General features: G+C 52.2%; 1 protein-coding gene and 1 long non-coding RNA gene across 2 annotated transcripts in view; one reads left to right on the top strand and one right to left on the bottom strand.

The window, feature by feature from the left end:
* The window catches only part of rad17 (RAD17 checkpoint clamp loader component), a 96753-nt gene that overhangs the window by 23945 nt on the left and 59035 nt on the right, over window positions 1-13773 (top strand). The window lies entirely within an intron of this gene.
* LOC121648486 lies at window positions 9506-11069 on the bottom strand. The gene is made up of 3 exons (XR_006011990.1): window positions 11032-11069; window positions 10897-10898; window positions 9506-9565 (listed from the first exon to the last, which is right to left on the bottom strand). It is a non-coding gene; the product is annotated as an uncharacterized LOC121648486 (long non-coding RNA).

The following is a 13773-nucleotide window of genomic DNA, read 5'->3' as shown; positions in this document are numbered from 1 at the left end:
GGGCCTCCTTTCGGCTGACCCTCTGGGTGCCTGGGAATCCCCGGAAGGCAGCAGCTCGCTGCGGCTGGTCCGGGACACCCGTTACCCTGGTGAGGGTCGGGAAGGCAGCACCTTGCTGCGGCTGGTCCCGCTCACTCTCCCCGGGGGGGCACTGGGGCACACGGGGGGCCGTAACGACCTGGGGGGGCGTGGAAGGCAGCAGCTCGCTGCGGCTGGTCCTCGTCCTTCCCCCGGGGGGGCCCCTCAGTCCCCAAACGGAGTTGCTGGAGGGGGCCTTGACTGAATGCCGTGGCCCTGGCCAGTGGTATTCTTCCTTCACCGAGTGCGCAATCCCAGACCCCCCGTGTTATTACATAAGGCAAAAAGGCTCTTAGCTCTAACTTTCACCATTAATCCAACTGCTTTTTGCAGCCAACTTTACACAGTAGCACTGGCTAAATCTTGTGCCTTGCCCTGTATTTTATTCCTAAACCTAACCACTCGCTCTCAATGTTTAACCCTTAACTAAATCCTATGCCTGGCCCTGTATTTTTGCCCTAAACCTAACCACTCGCTCTCGGTGCCTAACCCGAAAAGTAGCCACTTTGTTTCCTCCTTAAAGCGAATCTCAATAAAAGACGTTCAAACAGCACCTCCTGGACCTTATTACCTTCAGCTGTTTCCACTCCAAAGGCCCAATTGGCCACACTTTACTGATGAAGACTAAATCCAAAATAATGTGCCAAACAAAACCACCTGGATCCTTCTCAAATAAGGCAAAACAGCAAAACCTAATTGGTCATGGGACACACTCCGGGGCTTGATCAACCTCGGCGGGGCCTCCCTTGGGTGAGGGTGTCTAGTGATAATGGCCGAAACACCCCGTGATCCCAGGGTCCACTACTGATGATGTGTCCTAAATTTTCGCCCATCAAACAGGATATGTACCCAGCTTCAGCTTTAATTATAGTACAAATCACCAAAGTGCCCGCAACTGTAAAAAGCTCTCCTAAACAGGGAACCAAAATCCAGTAGGTCCAACTTCAGCTTCTATTATAGTGCAATAGACCTAAATGTCCGCAACTGCAAAGACTCTCCAAAACAAGAAGCCAAAATCCAGTAATCCCAACTTCAGCTTAAATTATTGTGCAAAAGACCTAAAGGTCCGCAACTGCAAAGACTCTCCAAAACAGGAAGCCAAAATCCAGTCGCCCTTTGCTCCCTTCACTGGCTCCAACATTTTCTTTCCTTTCTTCCTCTCCTCTATGGGATGGACTCCATAGGAGGTTGAGACCCAGAGTGACAGGCGGTGGCCCGTGCATTGCCTTTGGCTCCCTATCCAAACTGTTTCGGTTATTTTGCTGATTCAGGGGGAGTCATCGAGAAAAGACGCCAATCCCTAACCAGCCTGTGCCTTCGGACAACCAGGTCTCTTCAACTCAAAGGGAGTCCATCTCTTTCTTTCTCTCCGATCTCCTTCCGCCCTCCCTCCTTACTCTTGGAGGGGGGAGGGGGGAGCCAAGGAATGCCTAGTCCGGCACGGTGTTGGTTGAGATGTAGTCACATTCCCCATCACTGCTCCTTGGTAATTCCTTTTCCACTTCCTCACTCTGATTCCTCACCCTCATCTTTGCTCTACATGACCTTCATGCCATTCACCAATGGAACAATGGGACTCATCTCCAACAAGCTCCAAAACCTGAACATCTTCTGAAGCTGAATTCCAGTTTCCAACATAAAAACAAGTTCATTTGGAATCACAACATCTTGAAGAAATGGAAGAGTGGGACTCATCTCCAACAAGCTCCAAAACCTGAACATCTTCTGAAGCGGAATTCCAGTTTCCAACATAAAAACAAACTCATTTGGAATCACAACATCTTGAAGAAATGGAAGAGTGAGACTCATCTCCAACAAGTTCCAAAACCTGAACATATTCTGAAGCTGAATTCCAGTTTCCAACATAAAAACAAACTCATTTGGAATCACAACATCTTGAAGAAATGGAAGAGTGAGACTCATCTCCAACAAGCTCCAAAACCTGAACATCTTCTGAAGCTGAATTCCAGTTTCCAACATAAAAACAAACTCATTTGGAATCACAACATCTTGAAGACGGACGGTCACAGGCTCCTTATCCACTTCTTGAAGCATCCACTGGAAATTACCCAATCAGAACCTTACAGTCATCTTGGACCCAACACACCATCTCTTTGCCACTTTTCAGTGGAAATCTCATCACCCTCTATTGGGATCTTGAAATGGATCTTGAAACCAAACCCCTGCCACTTCTCAATATTCATGTCGAGAGCCTTTTTTCACGATCTTGTACCCCACAACATTTTAGGAACTCCTCGCCACTTTTCTGCGGGACTTTTTCTGGATATTGCCCTGGATTCCCCAGTTGCAATTATTTCATTCCTTATTCAATGCTCCATCACTGGACGTGGCTGAATTTCCAGGTCTCCTGTAACAACTCATTACAACCTTCTACATGGATGTTGACGCGACCACAAGTTACAACGGTGAAGGTCCTGGACCAGGTGACACACATTCCTTATCACCAAATGCATGCCACCTCCACTTATGATCCCAGACGTTCAAACAACCTGCCTGGATGACTAACCCACAACATCACGGAGGACCAAGGGATTTACCCAGCATTCCATTCTCTCCCGTCCAGTCAAATTGCAGATTTTCTTCCCCAGTTACAAACACTGAAAGATCTAATAACTTTTCCCCAAATTTGATAGCTCCAGCACCAACTAAACGAAAGTTATAGCCAAATAAAGGAAAATTACCCATCATGCTACACCGATTTCGGAAATCGGCTTCTTCTTTCAATTTCAGAGCCAATCTTTTATTAATCCTGCGCATATGGGGTATCAAAACAACCGTCAGAACCCCTACTATTCAAATAGGTAGATAATATCAAGGAATGGACAATCCTGGAAGACTTTTGATTTACACCGTAACTGAAAAGGCTGTCAGCAAAATGGACCTCTTTGGGATTTTCACCCCAACATTTAAGAAGACAGACCCCGGAGGACTAACTTATGGTAAGGGAATTTAGGCCGTTTTTGGCACTTTCCCTTATAAAATGAATGGACTTTTCCAAGCCGTGCACGGGTTTGTCCACGGAACGGAGACAAATCGATTTGTCATCGAGCTCGTGTACACTTTTTGGCGTTTTCGGGACACGTCCCTGACTCGTGGACAGATCAATAGGGGGCGACAGAGCTCCACGGTGACGCGAACTGGAATTTGTGTACGCGGTCAATGATTCCTGTCCCTGGACTGGAGTTTGTGTCCACGGTCAATGACCCGAGACCCCCGAGCGTCCTCGAACTGCAATACGCGTACACGAGCAATGATTTCGTGTCCCCGATGTGGAATATGCGTACACGACCTGTAATTGAGACCCCAGACCCCTGGCTTTTGATCAGGGGGTCCACGAACTGGAATTAGTGTACACGTGCAATGATTTCGTGTCCCCGATGTGGAATATGCGTACACGACCTGTAATGGAGACCCCAGACCCCCGGCTTTTGATGGGAGGGGTCCCGGGGAGGGGTCCGGGTGTCCACGAACTGGAATTTGTGTACACGTGCAATGATTTCATGTCCCCGATGTGGAATATGCGTACACGACCTGTAATCGAGACCCCAGACCCCTGGCTTTTGATCAGGGGGTCCACGAACTGGAATTAGTGTACACGTGCAATGATTTCGTGTCCCCGATGTGGAATATGCGTACACGACCTGTAACGGAGACCCCAGACCCCTGGCTTTTGATCAGGGGGTCCACGAACTGGAATTAGTGTACACGTGCAATGATTTCGTGTCCCCGATGTGGAATATGCGTACACGACCTGTAATGGAGACCCCAGACCCCCGGCTTTTGATGGGAGGGGTCCCGGGGAGGGGTCCGGGTGTCCACGAACTGGAATTTGTGTACACGTGCAATGATTTCATGTCCCCGATGTGGAATATGCGTACACGACCTGTAATCGAGACCCCAGACCCCCGGCTTTTGATGGGAGGGGTCCCGGGGAGGGGTCCGGGTGTCCACGAACTGGAATTTGTGTGCGCGAACTGTAAAGGTAGCGCGGGACCCCCGGCTTTTGATGGGAGGGGTCCGGGGGAGGTGCGGGGAGGGGTCCGGGTGTCCACGAACTGGAATTTGTGTACGCGAACTGGAATTTCTGTCCGCGAACTGGAACTGTAGCCCAGGACCCTCGGTTGTCCACGGGGAGGGGTCCCGGTGTCCACGAACTGGAATTTCTGTCCGCGAACTGGAATTTCTGTCCGCGAACTGGAACTGTAGCCCAGGACCCTCGGTTGTCCACGGGGAGGGGTCCCGGTGTCCACGAACTGGAATTTCTGTCCGCGAACTGGAATTTCTGTCCGCGAACTGGAACTGTAGCCCAGGACCCTCGGTTGTCCACGGGGAGGGGTCCCGGTGTCCACGAACTGGAATTTCTGTCCGCGAACTGGAATTTCTGTCCGCGAACTGGAACTGTAGCCCAGGTCCCTCGGTTGTGGACGGGAGGGGTCCGGCTGTCCACGAACTGGAATTTGTGTACGCGAGGTGACATTTTGCCCAAAAGTGCTCCGATCGGGCCGCCGTTCGCAGGGCACCCTCCGGGGAACGCTGAGAGCGCCCCCTAGCGACAGCAGCTCGATCCGAGCAACTTTTGGCCAAAAGTGGTCCGGGGTCCCGTTTGACCTCGGATTCCTGTTCGGGCCACCCCCGCGATGCTGCCTACCAAACGCCAGCCCCCCCGGACCTTCTCAACCGGAGAAACGGGCGTCGGAAGAAGAGAAAAGGCGTACGCGAGCAATGCATTTAGTAAGGGAAACGAAGCTTTGAACCTGCGTATTTCGGGGCCCCTCGGTCCCAGACGTCTGGAACCACCTCAGATCGCTTGACACGGGCTCCTGCTACCACCGGGAGGCCCTTTGGAGCCCGAAAAAAATGCGGGGCAAAGGGGCACCCCGGGGCACCCCGAGCCAAAAATGCGCCAACCAGTGCGCATCTGTTGTCCCGAGGTCCCCAGGCGATTTGGGGTGGTTTCGACCCTCGGGGCCCGAGATGGGGGGCGTCAAAAATCTGCCCCTCCGAATCCCCTCCAAAGCACAGATTCAATGCAGCTGGCACTGTTTAATTGATTTGACCTTTCACCTACTTAACAAAGAAGGCCATAACTTTTTGGTTCTGGGTCCCATCGGGGTCAAACTGGACAGGGGTCATCGGGGGGGCGTGCCGAGCGGGCCGCCGTTGCCGCGGCGACGCTAGCACGCTCGGAAAAGGAAGTAGCCTCGGGGAGGGTTTGGGGCCCCCAGCTCTGGGATTCTGACAGGGGACTTGGAGAAAGGGCCAGCGGTCCAAATTTGGTGAAAATTGGACAAAATTTGTCCAAAAAAATAAGCGTCCACGTCCAATGCATTTCCCATTGACGGTACCCTACCGACAACACCCATTCATTATTATAGACACGTGGACGGCCTCCCGCGGGCACGCCGTGCGTCGCAGCGGCCCGGGGACGCCTGGAACGCGTGCGGGGCGGCCCCCCGAACAACATACTGAAGCTGTGTCGCGGCGCGCAGCGCCGAAAATTTTTTGCCCCCATGTCAAAAACTTTCCAAAAAATCCTCTCAGACTCTTAGAGCGGAAGAAGCCCTGAGGTTTTTTGGGGTGAAAAGGGGGGGGAAATTTTTTCGGGGGCGCTGTGCGCCCCAAAACTTTCAGGAATTGTAGAGGAGGCCCAGGCGCACGCCCACGCCGAATCTGGGGCCTCTCGGACCCTCGGGGGCCGCGCAGGACCCCCGAAACCGCTCCATTGTAATCCCATGGACGACTAGGGTCGCCCCGTGCCGGGGTCGTACGCGGCCCTCGAAGGGGCTAGAGACCCCAAACTCGGGTCAGTAATCCCTAAGGACATGCCCTACGACTGTGCATTGGGAGGGTGAAGCTAACTCGTGCGTGCGCCGAACGCCAGCCTGTTTCTCACTCCAGAAAACAGGCCTCAGGCCTCCATGTTAAAGTATGGCAGGAAACACACATCTAAATATCTCGACCCGGGAAGGGGCTAGAGACCCCAAACTCGGGTCACTAATCCCTGGGGACATGCCCTACAAGGGTGCGTTGGGAGGGTGACGCCAAATCGTTCGTGCGCTGAACGCCAGCCCGTTTCTCACTGCAGAAAACAGGCCTTAGGCCTCCATGTTAGGAAACACACATCTAAATATCTGGGCCTGGGAAGGGTCTGGAGACCCCAAACTTGGGTCAGTAATCCCTGGGGACATGCCCTACAAGGGTGCGTTGGGAGGGTGAAGCTAACTCGTGCGTGCGCCGAACGCCAGCCCGTTTCTCACTGCAGAAAACAGGCCTCAGGCCTCCATGTTAAAGTATGGGAGGAAAAACACACATCTAAATATCTGGGCCCGGGAAGGGTCTGGAGACCCCAAACTTGGGTCAGTAATACCTAAGGACATGCCCTACGAGGGTGCGTTGGGAGGGTGACGCCAAATCATTCGTGCGCCGAACGCCAGCCCGTTTCATACTGCAGAAAACAGGCCTCCATGTTAAAGTATGGGAGGAAACACACATCTAAATATCTGGGCCCGGGAAGGGTCTGGAGACCCCAAACTCGGGTCAGTAATCCCCAAGGACATGCCCTACGAGTGTGCGTTGGGAGGGTGAAGCTAACTCGTGCGTGCGCAACGCGCCAGGCTTCCACACACATGTAAACAACATGGCCGCCAATGGAAACTGATCTCAAAGTGTTGCAAGTTTTAAAACACTTTGACTTTGTTTCATCACCGCCCACGTGTTCCCAAGGCCCCCAGGAACCCCTCATTCAAATCCCAGGTCTCTAGCATTAAAAATGACCGAGCTAGGCCAGTTTGAAAATCTGCGTCCACGACTAATACCTTGACATTGGGACTCAGGTGCAGGTCGAGTACAGGGGCTATAACTGGGGCATTTATGAAGATATCGGGCTGAAACTCATACCACACACTCAGGGGACTCCCCTTAGTCCACCCAGCGAGTTTCAGCCTCCTGGGACCATGTGTGACCAAGTTACAGCCCGTGTCCACCACCTGGAATTGGAACCCAATGTCCAGTTCCAGGTGGTGGACACGGGCTGTAACTCGGTCATTTATGAAGATATCGGGCTGAAACTGATACCACACACTCAGGGGACGTAGATGAGCCCCCCCAGCGAGTTTCAGCCTCCTGGGACCATGTGTGACCGAGTTATAGCCCGTGTCCACCACCTGGAATTGGAACCCAATGTTCAGTTCCAGGTGGTGGACACGGGCTGTAACTCGGTCATTTATGAAGATATCGTGCTGAAACTCATACCACACACTCAGTGGACTCCCCTGAGTCCACCTAGCGAGTTTCAGCCTCCTGGGACCATGTGTGACCAAGTTACAGCCCGTGTCCACCACCTGGAATTGGAACCCAATGTCCAGTTCCAGGTGGTGGACACGGGCTGTAACTCGGTCATTTATGAAGATATCGTGCTGAAACTGATATCACACACTCAGGGGACGTACATGAGCCCCCCCAGCGAGTTTCAGCCTCCTGGGACCATGTTTGACCAAGTTACAGCCCCTGTCCTCCACCTGGAATTGGACATTGGCTTACAGTTCCAGGTGGAGGACACGGGCTGTAACTTGGTCATTTATGAAGATATCGTGCTGAAACTCATACCACACACTCAGTGGACTCCCCTGAGTCCACCTAGCGAGTTTCAGCCTCCTGGGACCATGTTTGACCAAGTTCTGGCCTCTGTCCTCGACCTGGAACCGGACCTCAATGTTAAAGTATTAGCCGAGTACACAAGGCCATAACTTCCCCAAATCTGAACCAAAATGGATGAAAATTAATATTTGGGGTCCTTGAACTATTCCCAACAAGTGTGTGAAGTTTGGTGAGGATCAGACCAGCAGAAAAAGATCGTTAAATGCACTTTGGAGATGACTTTAATGCAAGATGGAGGCCGTCACGTTCGATCAAATAAATAAATTTCTCCTGGACAGAAATGGATGAAACTCCAGATTTATGTTCCCAAACCCCCCGTGCTTGTGTCACACTGATTTCAGCTCGATCCGTGGAGAAATGAGCCGGTTCTGGCCCATGTCCTCGACCTGGAACTGGACATTGGGTTGCAGTTCCAGGTGGTGGACACGGGCTGTAACTTGGTCATTCATGGTCCCAGGAGGCTGAAACTCGCTGGGGGGGGCTCATCTACGTCCCCTGAGTGTGTGGTATCAGTTTCAGCACGATATCTTCATAAATGACCAAGTTACAGCCCGTGTCCACCACCTGGAACTTGACATTGGCTTACAGTTCCAGGTGGAGGACACGGGCTGTAACTTGGTCATTTATGAAGATATTGTGCTGAAACTCATACCACACACTCAGTGGACTCCCCTGAGTCCACCTAGCGAGTTTCAGCCTCCTGGGACCATGTTTGACCAAGTTCTGGCCTCTGTCCTCGACCTGGAACCGGACCTCAATGTTAAAGTATTAGCCGAGTACACAAGGCCATAACTTCCCCAAATCTGAACCAAAATGGATGAAAATTAATATTTGGGGTCCTTGAACTATTCCCAACAAGTGTGTGAAGTTTGGTGAGGATCAGACCAGCAGAAAAAGATCGTTAAATGCACTTTGGAGATGACTTTAATGCAAGATGGAGGCCGTCACGTTCGATCAAATAAATAAATTTCTCCTGGACAGAAATGGATGACACTCCAGATTTATGTTCCCAAACCCCCCGTGCTTGTGTGACACTGATTTCAGCTCGATCCGTGGAGATATGAGCCGGTTCTGGCCCGTGTCCTCCACCTGGAACTGCACATTGGCTTACAGTTCCAGGTGGAGGACACGGGCTGTAACTCGGTCATTTATGAAGATATCGGGCTGAAACTGATATCACACACTCAGGGGACGTACATGAGCCCCCCCAGCGAGTTTCAGCCTCCTGGGACCATGTTTGACCAAGTTACAGCCCGTGTCCTCCACCTGGAATTGCACATTGGCTTACAGTTCCAGGTGGAGGACACGGGCTGTAACTCGGTCATCTTTTAAGATATCGGGCTGAAACTGATATGACACACTCAGGGGACTCCCCTGAGTCCACCTAGTGAGTTTCAGCCTCCTGGGACCATGTTTGACCAAGTTACAGCCCGTGCTTGTGTGACACTGATTTCAGCTCGATCCGTGGAGATATGAGCCGGTTCTGGCCCGTGTCCTCCACCTGGAACTGCACATTGGGTTACAGTTCCAGGTGGTGGACACGGGCTGTAACTGGGTCATTTCTTAAGATATCGTGCTGAAACTGATACCACACACTCAGTGGGCTCCCCCGAGCCCACCTAACGAGTTTCAGCCTCCTGGGACCATGTTTGACCAAGTTACAGCCCGTGTCCTCCACCTGAAATTGGATATTGGCTTACAGTTCCAGGTGGAGGACACGGGCTGTAACTTGGTCAGACTTTGTCCCAGGGGGCTGAAACTTGATAGGCTGACTCAGTTGAGACCCCTGAGTGTGTGATATCAATATCAGCTCGATCCGTGCAGAAATGCCTGCGCTGTGGTCTCTGAAGCGGGCCCGAGCATTCCTCAGCCTTCTACCCGCTGCACAGTGCTCTGATGCCGGCCAGCCTCCTCCGCTGCTCCCCGGTCGACAAAGTCGGGCTTGTAACGGCAAAACCGCCGGTCAGAAAATTATGAAAAAAATGACAGGCCTTCCCCAACATCCAAAGAGTCTGTCACACCGATTTCAGCTCGATCCGTGCAGAAATGCCTGCGCTGTGGTCTCTGAAGCGGGCCCGAGCGTTCCTCAGCCTTCTACCCGCTGCACAGTGCTCTGATGCCGGCCAGCCTCCTCCGCTGGTCCCCGGTCGACCAAGTCGGGCTTGTAACGGCAAAACTGCCGGTCAGAAAATTATGAAAAAAATGACAGGCCTTCCCCAACATCCAAAGAGTCTGTCACACCGATTTCAGCTCGATCCGTGCAGAAATGCCTGCGCTGTGGTCTCTGAAGCGGGCCCGAGCATTCCTCAGCCTTCTACCCGCTGCACAGTGCTCTGATGCCGGCCAGCCTCCTCCGCTGCTCCCCGGTCGACAAAGTCGGGCTTGTAACGGCAAAACCGCCGGTCAGAAAATTATGAAAAAAATGACAGGCCTTCCCCAACATCCAAAGAGTCTGTCACACCGATTTCAGCTCGATCCGTGCAGAAATGCCTGCGCTGTGGTCTCTGAAGCGGGCCCGAGCGTTCCTCAGCCTTCTACCCGCTGCACAGTGCTCTGATGCCGGCCAGCCTCCTCCGCTGGTCCCCGGTCGACCAAGTCGGGCTTGTACCGGCAAAACCGCCGGTCAGAAAATTATGAAAAAAATGACAGGCCTTCCCCAACATCCAAAGAGTCTGTCACACCGATTTCAGCTCGATCCGTTCGGAAATGCCTGCGCTGTGGCCTCCGGACGCGGTCCCGAGCATTCCTCAGCCTTCTACCCGCTGCAAAGTGCTCTGATGCCGGCCAGCCTCCTCCGCTGGTCCCCGGTCGACCAAGTCGGGCTTGTAACGGCAAAACCGCCGGTCAGAAAATTATGAAAAAAATGACAGGCCTTCCCCAACATCCAAAGAGTCTGTCACACCGATTTCATACCGATCTGTCCAGAAATGACCGAGTTATAGCCGCTGTCCACCAACTCCACCTGACGTTTTAACGCAAAGTCTCACCCGTGTACAAGAGGTCATAACTTCCCCAAATATGCTCCGAAATGGATGGGAATTAATATTTAAGGTCCTTGTTGAAGGCCAAACAAGTGCTCCAAGTTTGAAACAAATCGGACAAAGTACAGTCCAGTTATGACACTTTGAAACAGGTGTACACGTCTGATACTTGCCATTCAAACTCAGGTCGAGTTCAAGGACACGATTATAACTCGGCCGTACGTGCACGTAGAAAGCTGAAACTCCAGATTCAGACTCCTGGAGGTCCACTCACACGGCCACACTGATTTCATACCGATCTGTCCAGAAATGACCGAGTTATAGCCGCTGTCCACCAACTGGACCTGACGTTTCAATGTCAAGTCTCACCCGTGTACAAGAGGTCATAACTTCCCCAAACATGATCCGAAATGGATGGGAATTAATATTTGGGGTCCTTGAACTATTCCCAACAGGTGTGTGAAGTTTGGTGAGGATCAGACCTGTAGAAAAAGATCGTTAAATGCACTTTGGAGATGACTTGGATGCAAGATGGAGGCCGTCACGTTGGAGCAAATAAATAAATTTCTCCTGGACAGAAATGGATGAAACTCCAGATATGTGTTCAGCATCCCCCCGTGCTTGTGTGACTTTAATTTCAGATCGATCCGTTCACATATGTCCACCGTTATGTCCAACAGAAACTGGTGTACACGGCTGAGGACTTTACAAGTGGCAGCCTTAGGTCCACTTCGTGTACACGGACCTAGCGTAGTCCTACGGTCACGTAGAAAGCTGAAACTCCACACACAGGGTCCAGGAGGTCCAGTCACACGGCCACACTGATTTCAGACCAATCTGTCCAGAAATGAGCTCGCCATAGCCCCTGTCCTTCCGTCAATGTGTCGGAACGGCCGGACTTTTCAAGATGGCCGCCGAGAGGTTTTCGGACCATTACTGGCGAACGCCTTGCTCTAGGGAGCTGAAAATCGCAGGGCAGGTCCGGCGAGATCCCCCGCGTGGGTCCTGCGAGTTTCGGCCCGATCGGTTCTGAAACGGCCCCGCCAGAGGCCGCCGTCCGCGGCTCGGAACACTCGGCCCATGTTCCGTTATAGGGTGGAGTACTCGAACTTTGAGGGTCCGCTTCCGAGCCCCGCGTGTTCCCACGGACACGAAACTCGCCGGCCCGGTTCGTGGGCGTCCCAAGAGCGAGTCCTGTAAATTTCAGCCCCCCCTGTCCAGGGGAAACCCACTTTCCGGGATGCATGGCGGTCCGGAAGCCTGCCCTCTGGCGGACGAGGCGCGCAACTGCGTTTGCGTTCCCCACTTTGACGATTTATTTCGGGGTCACCGCCTGGGGGTACGCGTGCCCTGACCTTCCCGTAGCGTAGAGGAGACCCGGACGTACGCGTGGATGCCAGGCACGCCGCCCTGCGACCGCGGGGGGCTCGGGAAAGTGCGCCCGAACATGGCCCAAAAACGGCAAAATCGCCCCATTGTCAGGTATAGGCTCGCGTACGCGGTTCCGACCCCAAAGTCCTAAGGGGGGGAAGGAAAAGCCAGCGCCATCCCCACTACCCTGTGATCTGAAACACTAATATCGTAAACCTGTAGATTGCTGATGGAGGCGGAGTTAGAGATGACCAAATCAAGTGTGTGGAGACATCAACATGTTGCTTTAAGTTGAGGGATTCAAGCAGCTGAAGGAAATCGGCAGCTGGATAGACAAGAGGGAGTGTCAACGTGAATATTTATATCTTCTAGGATTTTGATAGTGGCAGAGGTGGTACAGAGTGTTGTGAGGAGATCAGAAATTTCTGGGATGAAAGCAGAGTTGGGTTTTGGAGGTCAATAGATAAGGAGAACAGTCATGGGGGCTTACATTTAAATGCAATGCACTCGCAGGAAGATGTTGCAGGCATGGAGATGGGGGACAACCCCAGATCCTGTCGGTAGATGACAGCTAGGCCAGCACCATGGCCAGTACTGCAAGCTGCCTCCAGGTAACTGTAGCCGAATGGACAGGCTTCATGGGGAGTTAGGGTTAGCAGGTACAACCCTAACCCCCCCCTAGCAGGTAGGTGACTAGCTACCTAGCATCATCACCAGTGTAGTCTGGCCAGGAACCAAGTCAAGAAAGACTAGAGCACAAAGCTCTGAAAAGTAATACAAGCGCAAAAAGCGTAACTCCAGGTCCCCGATGGAACATAATTCCAGGTCCCTGATGGAGCGTAACTCCAGGTCCCTGATGGAACATAATTCCAGGTCCCTGATGGAACATAATTCCAGGTCCCTGATGGAGCGTAACTCCAGGTCCCTGATGAAACATAATTCCAGGTCCCTGATGGAGCGTAATTCCAGGTCCCTGATGGAGCGTAATTCCAGGTCCCTGATGGAGCGTAACTCCAGGTCCCTGATGGAACATAATTCCAGGTCCCTGATGGAGCGTAACTCCAGGTCCCTGATGGAACATAATTCCAGGTCCCTGATGGAGCGTAACTCCAGGTCCCTGATGGAACATAATTCCAGGTCCCTGAAGGAGCATAGCTCTAGGGGCAGTGTTCCAGAGTTTCGGCCCTGCTACTGTAAAGATACAATCACCCCACTGTTTGCACCTGGATCTTGGGACCACCAGCAGGTGTTGTTTGGAGTGGCGCTGAACTCTGCTGGGCAGGGGGTCTGCATGTCAAATAGATAAAGGTGGAACAAAAAACCAACAGAAGGATTTTGAACTGAATTGAACCGGAGCCAGTGTAGGGAGTGCACGACAGGAGTGATGTGGTCATGTTTATGGATAATGGTTACGAGCCAGTCAGCTGTTTTCTGCACGAGCTGTAGACGGTGCAGAGAGGCCTGGTTTACTCCAATGTAGAGGACGTTGCAATAGTCCATATGTGAACTGATAAAGGCAGGGATTATTTTTACAAGGTCCTTATGGCCGAGGAATGGTTTGACTTTGGCCAACAGGAAAGCTGAAAGAAACTTTCCCTCACTATAGAGTCTATTTGGTTATCAAGTTTAGGTAATTATCCAAAGTCACTCCAAGATTCCTGACTGC

Source organism: Melanotaenia boesemani, chromosome 11, assembly GCF_017639745.1.
Source record: "Melanotaenia boesemani isolate fMelBoe1 chromosome 11, fMelBoe1.pri, whole genome shotgun sequence".
NCBI classification, from domain to species: Eukaryota; Metazoa; Chordata; class Actinopteri; order Atheriniformes; family Melanotaeniidae; genus Melanotaenia; species Melanotaenia boesemani.
Note: the sequence above shows the minus strand (reverse complement) of the source record. Positions and strands in the feature narration are given on the sequence as shown.